At 36.6% G+C, this 10,065-nt stretch overlaps 1 long non-coding RNA gene across 3 annotated transcripts; it reads left to right on the top strand.

Annotated features, from left to right (window-relative positions):
* LOC124169390 lies at nt 1-9,395 on the top strand. 3 transcript variants are annotated; one of them, XR_006867115.1, is made up of 4 exons: nt 1-32; nt 1,747-1,886; nt 1,969-2,090; nt 9,008-9,395. It is a non-coding gene; the product is annotated as an uncharacterized LOC124169390 (long non-coding RNA). The 3 variants fall into 3 exon arrangements; XR_006867114.1 differs by lacking the exon at nt 1-32 and adding an exon at nt 39-285; XR_006867113.1 differs by lacking the exon at nt 1-32 and adding an exon at nt 39-228.
* The last annotated feature ends 670 nt before the right edge of the window (nt 9,396-10,065 follow it).

Consider the following 10,065-nt stretch of genomic DNA (forward strand, 5'->3'; position numbering starts at 1 on the left):
ATCCTGCTTGATGCAGGGATGCAGGGCTCCAGGTGGGTTCAGGGGTGGTGGTATCGAGTGTGACACAGCAGCGTTATGTAAACGATTTAGAAGTTTTTACCTCAAATTGTTATTAGCGATGGGGAATAGAAGAGGTAGAGAACAGTGTACGCTGTGGTGCGACAGCGTCTCTTACCAGAGGTTGGATAGGAAGATTTCTGCATTTCGTTTCCCTATGAATCCAGTCAGGTATGTTTGTGTATGATATGAAAACCCAACCGCCATGCAACTTGAAAGAGAGCTACGGTATGTAATATTTCTCTCCCTTACCAAATTATTTGGCTAGAGTAATTGTGAAGTGAACGCTTATGAAGCTCTGGAGGTGAATGTGAATGCTTTGCCCATCAATAAAGACACGGTGAATTGTGAGGTCATGTGCATTACATATATGTAATTGATACATTACATATAATGTATTCTCCATGGTCATATCTTTGGAAGGAAGTTGTGCAATGTGGCAAAATGTGCCAATTTTTTGTCATATCATTAATGTGCCGAATGCCATGCTGCGGTGGTGATCATGGATGTGCAGTAGGGCTAGGCCTACGAGTTGCCGACCCACTTAGTGCAGCGTGAGGGAAAGAATATAATTTTGACATTACTAAATGAATAATTCGGGTGTAGCTTCACAGTCCGTAAAATTAATGAAATTTGCCTATGACGCGTGAAAGTTGCATGTAACTGGCAATGTTTGCTGTTACCATTGCCATTATTTTTGTTCATATTGTTTTTTAATTTTTCATGTACATGTTCTCGGTGCTGCATTGCTCTGGTGTACATAATTTATTCCATTGATATGTAAATTACCTGGTTGAAAGCATCACAAAAAATACAAAATTTTCCCTCGCATGCTCTACAAAAATAAAGCCTTTCTTAGCTAATACTTGTGGTAGAATCTTCCTGATGGTCTTAATTAATAGATAGAGGAACATATTTCACGTAAAAAATGTGAGATTTTTAAAACACTGATTTTTTATTCCAAGGCCACAAGGTGTGATCTTAAACCATACAAAATGTTTCATTTTGAATGTCTTCAATTGGGAACAGTAGTTAAAAAAATCATGAAAACCTCTTGCCCGAGGTTGAAGGTCACCCCTTGTGACCTTGTCAGAAAAAAATCCGTGTTTTAAAATCTAGCATTTTTTACGTGAAATATGTTCCTCTATCTATCAATTAAGACCATCAGGAAGATTCTACCACAAGTATTAGCTGAGAAAGACTTTACTTTTGTCGAGCATGTGAGGGAAAATTTTGCATTTTTTGTGTTGTTTCCAACCCAGCAATGTGAATTTCGTGAATAGCTGAGGGCTAAAATTTGCAGAGTGTGAGTACAATTTCAAGTGCTTTAACTTCATACCAAATTGCAAATAAATCTGATATGAGTCCGGGTTAAAATGTCCGCAATACTGAGATAATTTGGCATGGAATGATCAAACTGCCTTCCTATTTTGCGTGGTGGGTGTTATGTCAGCCATCTCACATTGCCTTCCTTAGGAGGTCTGCTTTGATGTTTTGATAGCTGCTGAATTTATTGGAAATGATGGAAACTCAATTGGACTTTGCTCCCTCAACCATTCCTGGGAACATTGTCTTCCTCTCGTGGATGTGGAAATGGACTTCCATCTATGCATGCATCCCCTTTGATTATGCAGTTTCACTAGTCTCAAAAAGTCTTGTTTATTTACTGTTCTTCTTCTTCCTTTTCAGATTCCTTCATTTTATAAACTCTATTACTACTGTGTAAGGATTATCAACTGTCACTGCTAAAAGAGAGGCTTAGAGATTCTTTAATTTGTCATTGCAAGTACTCGTGCATCATTTAATGTGGAAAATGGACTTCCATCTATGTATGTATATCTTTGATTTTGTAGTTTCATGTGTCTAAGAAATTCTTGTTGATTTACTGTTTTTTGTCTTCTTCATTTTCAGATTCCTTCCTTGTATCAACTCTGCTCCTACTGTATAAGGCATAGTATCCACCACTTACCATGCAGCGCAGCATACTAGCTGCAGTGATGTTATCGCATTCTTCCCATTGAATTTTTCAAGAGGTATGATGGTCTCCCATTTTCATCTCAGTGTTATGCTCATACCCTCCAGAAGGTCATATTGATCACATATTAGTTGATTTTCTGAAATATCTTTCATGATGTCCACTTGCCCTCGAAGTCGGAGAATTACCTATATAATTGAATTGTCAGAACTGGGAAATTTTTGTCAAATTTAGGGGTGGGTTGTGAACGAGGAGGGCATTTTTTTGTTGCCGAGATAAATTCTATTTTTAGAACCTTTGTCGTCGTCTGAAATGACTCTTTTCTGCAAGAAAAATAGGCAAAGCCAGACTTCGATTCTTGTTCACCATTTAAAATTAATGTGGTAAATGCTTTACACAAAAACTATGCATTTTGCTAACATGCCTAGCACTTTTTTATGTGTTTGCTAAGGTGATCAGTCCCATTTTCTTTGTTGGTGATAGATGGGGATACATGGTCTTCATTTAACATTTTATTTTTTGGACTTGATATTCCTCTGATTTATTTCACGGCTTATTTCTTATTTAATAGGGTTATGAACTAAAATTTAAATTATAAAAAATTGCGTTTTTGTGTTAGCATATGTTAAGGGAAGTATTAGGAACTTAGCGAAAAAGTAGCGAATAAATGAATTTAGACACTATGTTGCATTAAAAATATGAAAATCTGTGGAAAATCTTAAGCACCGCCAAACAGGTTTTCATTGGGCAGAAGACGGATGACATTACAAGTCACATCTCGGCAGCCTTGCCACCAGAACTATTGCACACAACCCAAGCGATTCACGACTTTCTCACAATTCGCACTTTCGTATGTTCCAAATTGATACCTTTTACTTGACTTTCGTGCACTAAATTCAGACTTTCGATCATTGGTCTTTCATTTTTTGAAATTCCCATGATGTTTACTGCGCATCACAACATTCAACTGTTTCAAATGGCAGTACATATATGCGAACAATACGAACGTATACAATCAAGGGAATTGTTGGTTGTTGACTTTGATCAAGGTGACTTATTTGAGAGAGATTGTCTGCTATAGGCTCCTTCATCTAGAAAAGAAGAAAGCTGTAGTTCAGCCTTCATTGGAGAGATTTTTCAAAAAGGTTGACTTGACATCATCAAACAGCTTTCGATGAAATTAGTAAGTCCTTCTTTTTAATTCTATTTTCCGTTTGAGTGGTTTGAATCATGTACACCTTCAGCAATGATGTTGCACGAAATATCATCCGAAGTCTGATTGTCTTTTCTGAATATCATGTGAAATATACGAAAGTCACCCGCTGAGGAATTTTGATGTTAAAATTTACAGGTACCAAGAGTGAGGGTTCAACAATTACATTTAGTTATGCTTCTTGATGTCTTTTTATTTATAGTGGACATAATAAGTGGAATGTTAACTATAAATCTAAATTCTCATTATTCACTTGAAGTGCCTGGTAACTTCCCATTTCTTTTACATTAATCCACAATAAAATATTCATTGCACAACATACGTTCATAAAATTTATTTATACACTAGGGTATGTTATCCACGGAGATATTTCATGGTAGGAAAGTTAATTAAATAGTTATAAATATTAGGCTTCTGAACTGATTTCCTGAAAGTGTACTGAAAAATTCTTACCGTCAATTTGTGTGTGTGGCAAATAGTAGCTCTTGCAAATTGAACTGTAATTTAGTCAAAACTTAATAAAAAAGAGTGGAAGAATACAAACAGTTACGAAAACAGTAGGAATGTAGAATTTTGGGAAAATGATGTCATAAGTCATAACGAGTAGCGGGTGCATTGTTTACTATAGAATTTGTTGGTGTTGAATTGTAGAAAACGCATCTACTACGCCAACTATGTCTTCTGTAGCTCAAAATAAGTGGTGCTTTGTATGTTGTAGTATCTCCGAAACTGGAGGAATTAATATTTTATGTGATTGAAAATCCCCTCTTTCTTCATTTATATATGTTGATACTCAACCAGAATGTGCCTTATAATAACTCGTAACCTGTTTAACTTCTCTAAATACCATGGAAACAAAAGAAAAACTTAATACAAATGATTATGGGACTTTGGTGGGTTAATTCAACACCTTCGGATGCAACGAGCGCTCGTTTTTACGAGCAATTTCCGAGGGATTATGAGCACTCGTAAAACCAGGCTTTTACTGTATTGTGGTATGGGATATGAAGAAATATGTTTCTAAGGACCTACCCCTTTCAAAGTCTTTCTTTATTTCCTCCTTCTTCTTAATTGCTTTGTAAACTTGCATCTTTTCACACTTAAACTTCTAACGCACCTATCTGCCTCACGGAAAGCTTTTCGCTTTTAAAACACTTGATCAAGTCCAATTTATTTTTCAGCGTTAATATGTTATGTGGCGTGGCGGAAATCAATCAGCAGTTCCTTTTATTCTTAGCGTTCTGTGTTGTAGTCTTAACCCATCAGCAGCATGTAGGAGAATGATTCCTTCTAATTTGGTTGCAAGCAAGGCTGCACAAAGTTAGTGTATGTAGAGAGAGGAGAGGGTTGTACGAGTTGAAGGGAAGGTTACCATGCAAACATGGGCTGGCAAAATTGTTGAGAAAGGGAGAGGTGACGGGAGGGAACGGGGGGTGTTGTTGAGCATTTGACGAACTGAACGTTAAACAAAACTCACAGTGGGACATTACGCTCAAGAGGAGGGTTAACGCTATGATTAGGTAGACGTGGAAGTGTTTTGGTCAAGATTGATGCCATATTGTCTTGAGTCCCCCACATGACGTGATGTCAGTCAGCAATGATGTAGACCATAGAGAACGAAGGGCACCTTTCGATACCTCCATTGCGTAAATGCTCAACAATCGCCCACCAAATCAAATCTGATCATTTAGTAGCCCAACAATAGAATCCCCTCAGCTGGCAGTTTCTGGAGCATAACCGCTCATCTTGTATTGTCCAAGATTGGAGGTGAGCATATATTCTCCAGACCCTGCCAGCTGAGCGGATTCATATTGTTGGGCTGCTAAATGATCAGATTTGATTTGGTGGGTGATTGTTGTGCATTTTTGCATTGGAGGTATCTCTATGGCTGGTTCCACTTTAAGGATTGTTTTCTAGGGAGAGGTCTTTACAGAAAATTTTAGGATTTCATTTCCTTACAGTGAAAGTTTTCCTTGGAATTGTTTTCTTCAATTCCGCTTAACCTAGATACACTTGCCCAGGAATCAATTCCATTTGCGTTTGACCGTTTCCGTTTAACAGAGGGCACCAATACACGTAAAACCCTATTGCAACCGCCAGGACCAAAAATATTTTCCGGATAAGACAGGTTTCCGCTTCACTCAGGTTCTGCTAATGGCAGGTTTCACTGTGTTACACCTATTGTTTTCAAGGGTGGTTCACCCACTACATAAGGCTGCAGTTTGGGATTAGAAGTCAGCGAATATTTAAACTGCTGTTTTACAGTTATGTTGGAGGTTAGTAAACAGTGGCCAGGGAGTATTGGCATGTGATGTTACCGAAGGAGAATCTCCTTGCATGAAGGAAAACCTAGCAATTAGGTAAATGTAGCAAAAGGATTCCATAGTGGATGAGAAGTCAGGAAAGGCAAATTGCCCTGGTAATGATACCTGTGTACCTTTGGAATACCAATGATACCTTAGGAATACCTAATCTGCCTCTGTATTACCGTATATGTATGAATATAGTTTCCCCTTTTTTTCCAAAAATGCCTGTGGTAAAAGTTAAGGGGGGGACTATGCTCAAACGCATTTTTATAACTTTTCCCGAAACTGAAGCCTCAAAATTAGGGGGAGGGGATTATATTCGGAGAAATACGGTAATCTCTTAGGTTGACAACTGAGTGTTTACATTGTTTTCAATTGCAATAATTTCTTATTTTACAACTTTTGGGGAATGTATGGGAATATTAAGTCCTCAGTGATTTCCGGAAAGAATATAAGAAGTAATTTTTACTGCAAAATAGTTGGCTACATTTTTCAAATATTTGTATCCAGGACAAAGGTTTTCGCACTTTCAACCAAGCCTGTGTGCTTTGCTTGGATTTTCATCCCATTGGTTTTTCCTGCTCTAGCTGAGGCAGCTTGATGCCTGCTATTTTAACGGAATTTAAGATCATGTGATGCATGAGTAGAGTTCATATAAAATGCTCAGTATGAGAAGCCCCTACTATTATTGAACTTCACTACTGTAATATATTTTTCGTATCTGATAATCGTTTCTGAAATTTCATTTATCTCTTGATCATTTGTTTTAATTTAGAAACTACATGGGAATTATTCTGATGTGAAGATTGTAGATAACTCTATGCCAGGTGGAATACTTAATCTATAACAATTAACGCCTTGAAATTTACTCAAAGCAGTTATTGAAAAATCTCACATGCACCATATGAAAATTTTTAAGGTGAATCTGTAAAGACAACTGAGAGTAGAAAAAGCAGAGTAAATATTTTGTGAGCGTTATTAAAAATCCTTGAAATAAAGTAATTTGATATTCCGAAGTGCCGATTTTTCGGTTGTGGCAACTTCGTATTATTGAGAGTTAACTGCATAGAGGTTCATCATGCTCTTTATTATTTTGTATGTTATGAGTGGCAGTGTTTGAAGAGGTACTTTTGGGACAGTCAATGAATGTAGGTTAATTATGATTGTTGGAGAGTTAAAAATGAAGTCAACTTTTTCAGGAGAAATATCGTGGAACAGCTTAGTGAAAAGATACTCTAAGATATGATATTGTCCACTTATTTTAATTTTATAACAGTCTCTACCTGATAATGATTGCCAGCCATTTGAAATACATGTTGTAGAGTTTTGGTGTTAAGATAAGTAGATAGTAGTATATCTTAGTGCATCATTTCAGTTGAAACCGAGATCAATTATGAAGTAGTTTGGAGACTGTGTATTAAAAAACCACTCCCTTTTGTGTGCAAACATCCCATTTTTTCTATAGATATTAGTGCATATGCATATCGGTTTTTCTCTAAATTACACATTTATTTGTTTTTCTATTCAACCTCAGAAAGTTATAAATATTAGAGGTTTTAAGAAGTCATCAATTTTATTGGTGACAATAATAAATAAATTCGTAAATATCAAAGAGCAATTGTAGTATGTAACAATTAATAACAAAGCAATGGAGAATCCACAATAAAGACACTTTGACTGAAGAGTTGAAACTATTATGTGAGTCGGATCTATCAAGGACTGTGGAAGTGATGGAGAGGGTTTTGTTGAAAAGGGAAAGTAAACAGTAAAATGAGGATAATGGGGAACCTACAGGAGATGAACAGAGTTTAGGTTGAAGGTTGTGTGTACTGGATGGTGCAGTAAAAAGAAGGTAAGGACATTGTGGCAATGGAAAGATCCATTGATTATTAAGTGAAGAAACTTGAGGTCAGATAAGATTCGGTGGTGGTGGGAGGAGGTAGGCTAAGTGAAAAAAGTAGGTTTTTGCAAGAGGATAGGTGGTACAGAGGTATGTGCTGTCACGATATACGTAGAAAGTAGGGATGTGCGAGTCTGGCAATATGAAAATGCATGCACCTATATATTCTCATTTTTCCAATCCCCAAGTGAATTTCTGTTCTGAATGCTCAGCCTTATGTAAAAAGAAAAAAATATGAGGAGGAAAGTCGATGGTCATTGTATCAGAATTAGAAGAGTTGCATGTCTCACACTAAAATTTAAATACCTATATATTTAAACTGCTTGGAAGAGCCCTGAGTAAACTCATTTGCATAAGATTTCATGTGTAAATGAATTTTGTAAGATTTGATACTTATAAATTCTCATGCAGGAAAAAAAACCAATTGCTCTACATGTTCAAGCAACAGGATATGATGTCTCCATGTAGCAGTATTACAGTATTTTTGCCTGCAGAAAATTGTCTTCCTCTATGCACTTATGTGGCTGGAATGGACAAGCACTTCCTTGCCAAAATTACAAGATTTTTTAAATCTTGGGAAATTTCATTAAAAATGATATCAGCAATTTTTATGTATCTTGAATCCTCGTGGACAAAGTGTGGACGAAGCGAACGAACTATAGGACTTAGCTTTGTTGACCAAAATAAGCCATTCTTTATTTCTCTCTTAGTCTAATTAACGTTAGCATCTCTTGTTTTGTAAGTTCAAGAAGGAAACTAAACATCGACAAAGGAATGAACATCCATTAACATTGGATGTACTTAGCTCAAATAGGCTAATAGATGGCACCACTTGTGCCATCAAATATAGGAAAAATCAGCTTTGTCCGCTAAAACCTTGTAGTTTTTTTTTCACAGAAATTTTAAATTTTTTAAGATACTCTCTCAGGGTTTGAGTTAAGAAAGTAGGATAGGGCTTAAAAGAGTCGCATAAGAAACTATGAGCAATGCTTTGTCCACTCGGAAAACACCGTGATGTCAGAAGAGGGCCAGCCACCATTGCTGACATAAAGGTGTTTGTCACCCATGTTAAATGCCATGGTAGTTGACTCCTATGTGTAGAGCTAGATGAAACTCTTGGGCCAAAGCTATAAAATGATTTATTAACTTTGCAAACTGTATTCTTACCTGATTTTGATGATAGCACTTCCTGTTGGCATATTTTTGAACATACTGGGGTTGAAAGCTCTGTTACTCCATGACTTGACGTTCATAATGGTACTTGAAGGATTCGAGTCGAGTACAAACTACTCGAATTTTCGAGTACTCGCACATCCTTAGTAAGAAGCAGTTGGCAAGACACTTGCGAAATTTTAGGGTGGTATGGGTAGTGGTTGACTAGGTGAGAGAGAATTACTTATTGATGGGTTGAACACAACTAATGTAAACTGGAAAGTTTTAGGGCGAGTCATTTAGTTATCACCTTCATTTTATTAGGGTCTTACCCAAATATGTTTGCATTTCAATCTTAAATGAGCTCTTGTACATAAAAATTTCACCTTTTTTATCTCTTTCAGAGTCAATTCCTGCAATTTAGCATACCTTGGCAGCGTGATTGGTGCCAGTTGACCATCTGTTTGCATGCTTTCTGTTCCTGTTGGTAGGTCTTATTTCAACTCTGCCAATGAATGCAATCCGTAAGTCGTTGAGAATTTCATGTAGCTATATTTTGTATTTTTTCATCCATTGAATACGAACATTCCTATTTTGTATTATAGCTTGCTACAGTCAATCATTTTATGCTGTCCTAGATATTTTTATTTGTTACTTTTTGAATTAATTACTGGTAGTTTTTATACCGTGCAGACTCGGGTTATTTTTACTTAAGAGAACTAAATTTCATAGTCCTAAGTATGTACATCTTGTATTTGGATATAAAGTGATTAAATCAAAACTTTTGTCTTCTTTGATTTCATTATTTGGAGTTACCTATTGCCGAAGCACACTCAGTGAGGAACTTTCAGTAGAATTAAAATTTCATCCAGGATGTAATTCTAGGGAACCTGATCATGAATCTGGAGATCAGCTGTGTATGCTGAATAGCTGAATGTCACAGAGGCTGGTCCTGTGTGTAGTAGCAGGATAGCAAGGGGCACAATATATCGTTGGAGAACACCTGAGCTAATCACATGTTTCTGATGAGACTGAATTCTAAAATAACAGCTGAGTTCTGGAACCAAAAAGGAATAAATCCAATGAGGGGCGGATCTTGAGAATCCCTAATGTTGAATCTTAAATGTCTCTTAGTTTTGCTGGAAGTTCAAAGTGAGCTAATCAATATATTCAAGATCTTGCTGAAAGCTAATTAGAAATTAGAAAGTACTAGTGTTATTGCTGGCTGTTTGTCATTAACAATGGTTATGTTATCCATAAGTTTGATTAAGGCTGTTTCAGTGGTCTGATATATCTGGTGACCCATCTGCTGCAGATTGATTACGCCTTACTCCCAAAAAAGTGAATGCTTTTTATGTGGGTAATTTTTTATAGGACCCGAAAAATATTCTATTGTTAAAGAAGTATTTTGTATTCTATTCCACACAGCTTTATCTGGTAAAACCTAGTAGACTGGTTTGGG

Source organism: Ischnura elegans, chromosome 12 (assembly GCF_921293095.1).
Source record: "Ischnura elegans chromosome 12, ioIscEleg1.1, whole genome shotgun sequence".
In the NCBI taxonomy this organism is placed as follows: domain Eukaryota; kingdom Metazoa; phylum Arthropoda; class Insecta; order Odonata; family Coenagrionidae; genus Ischnura; species Ischnura elegans.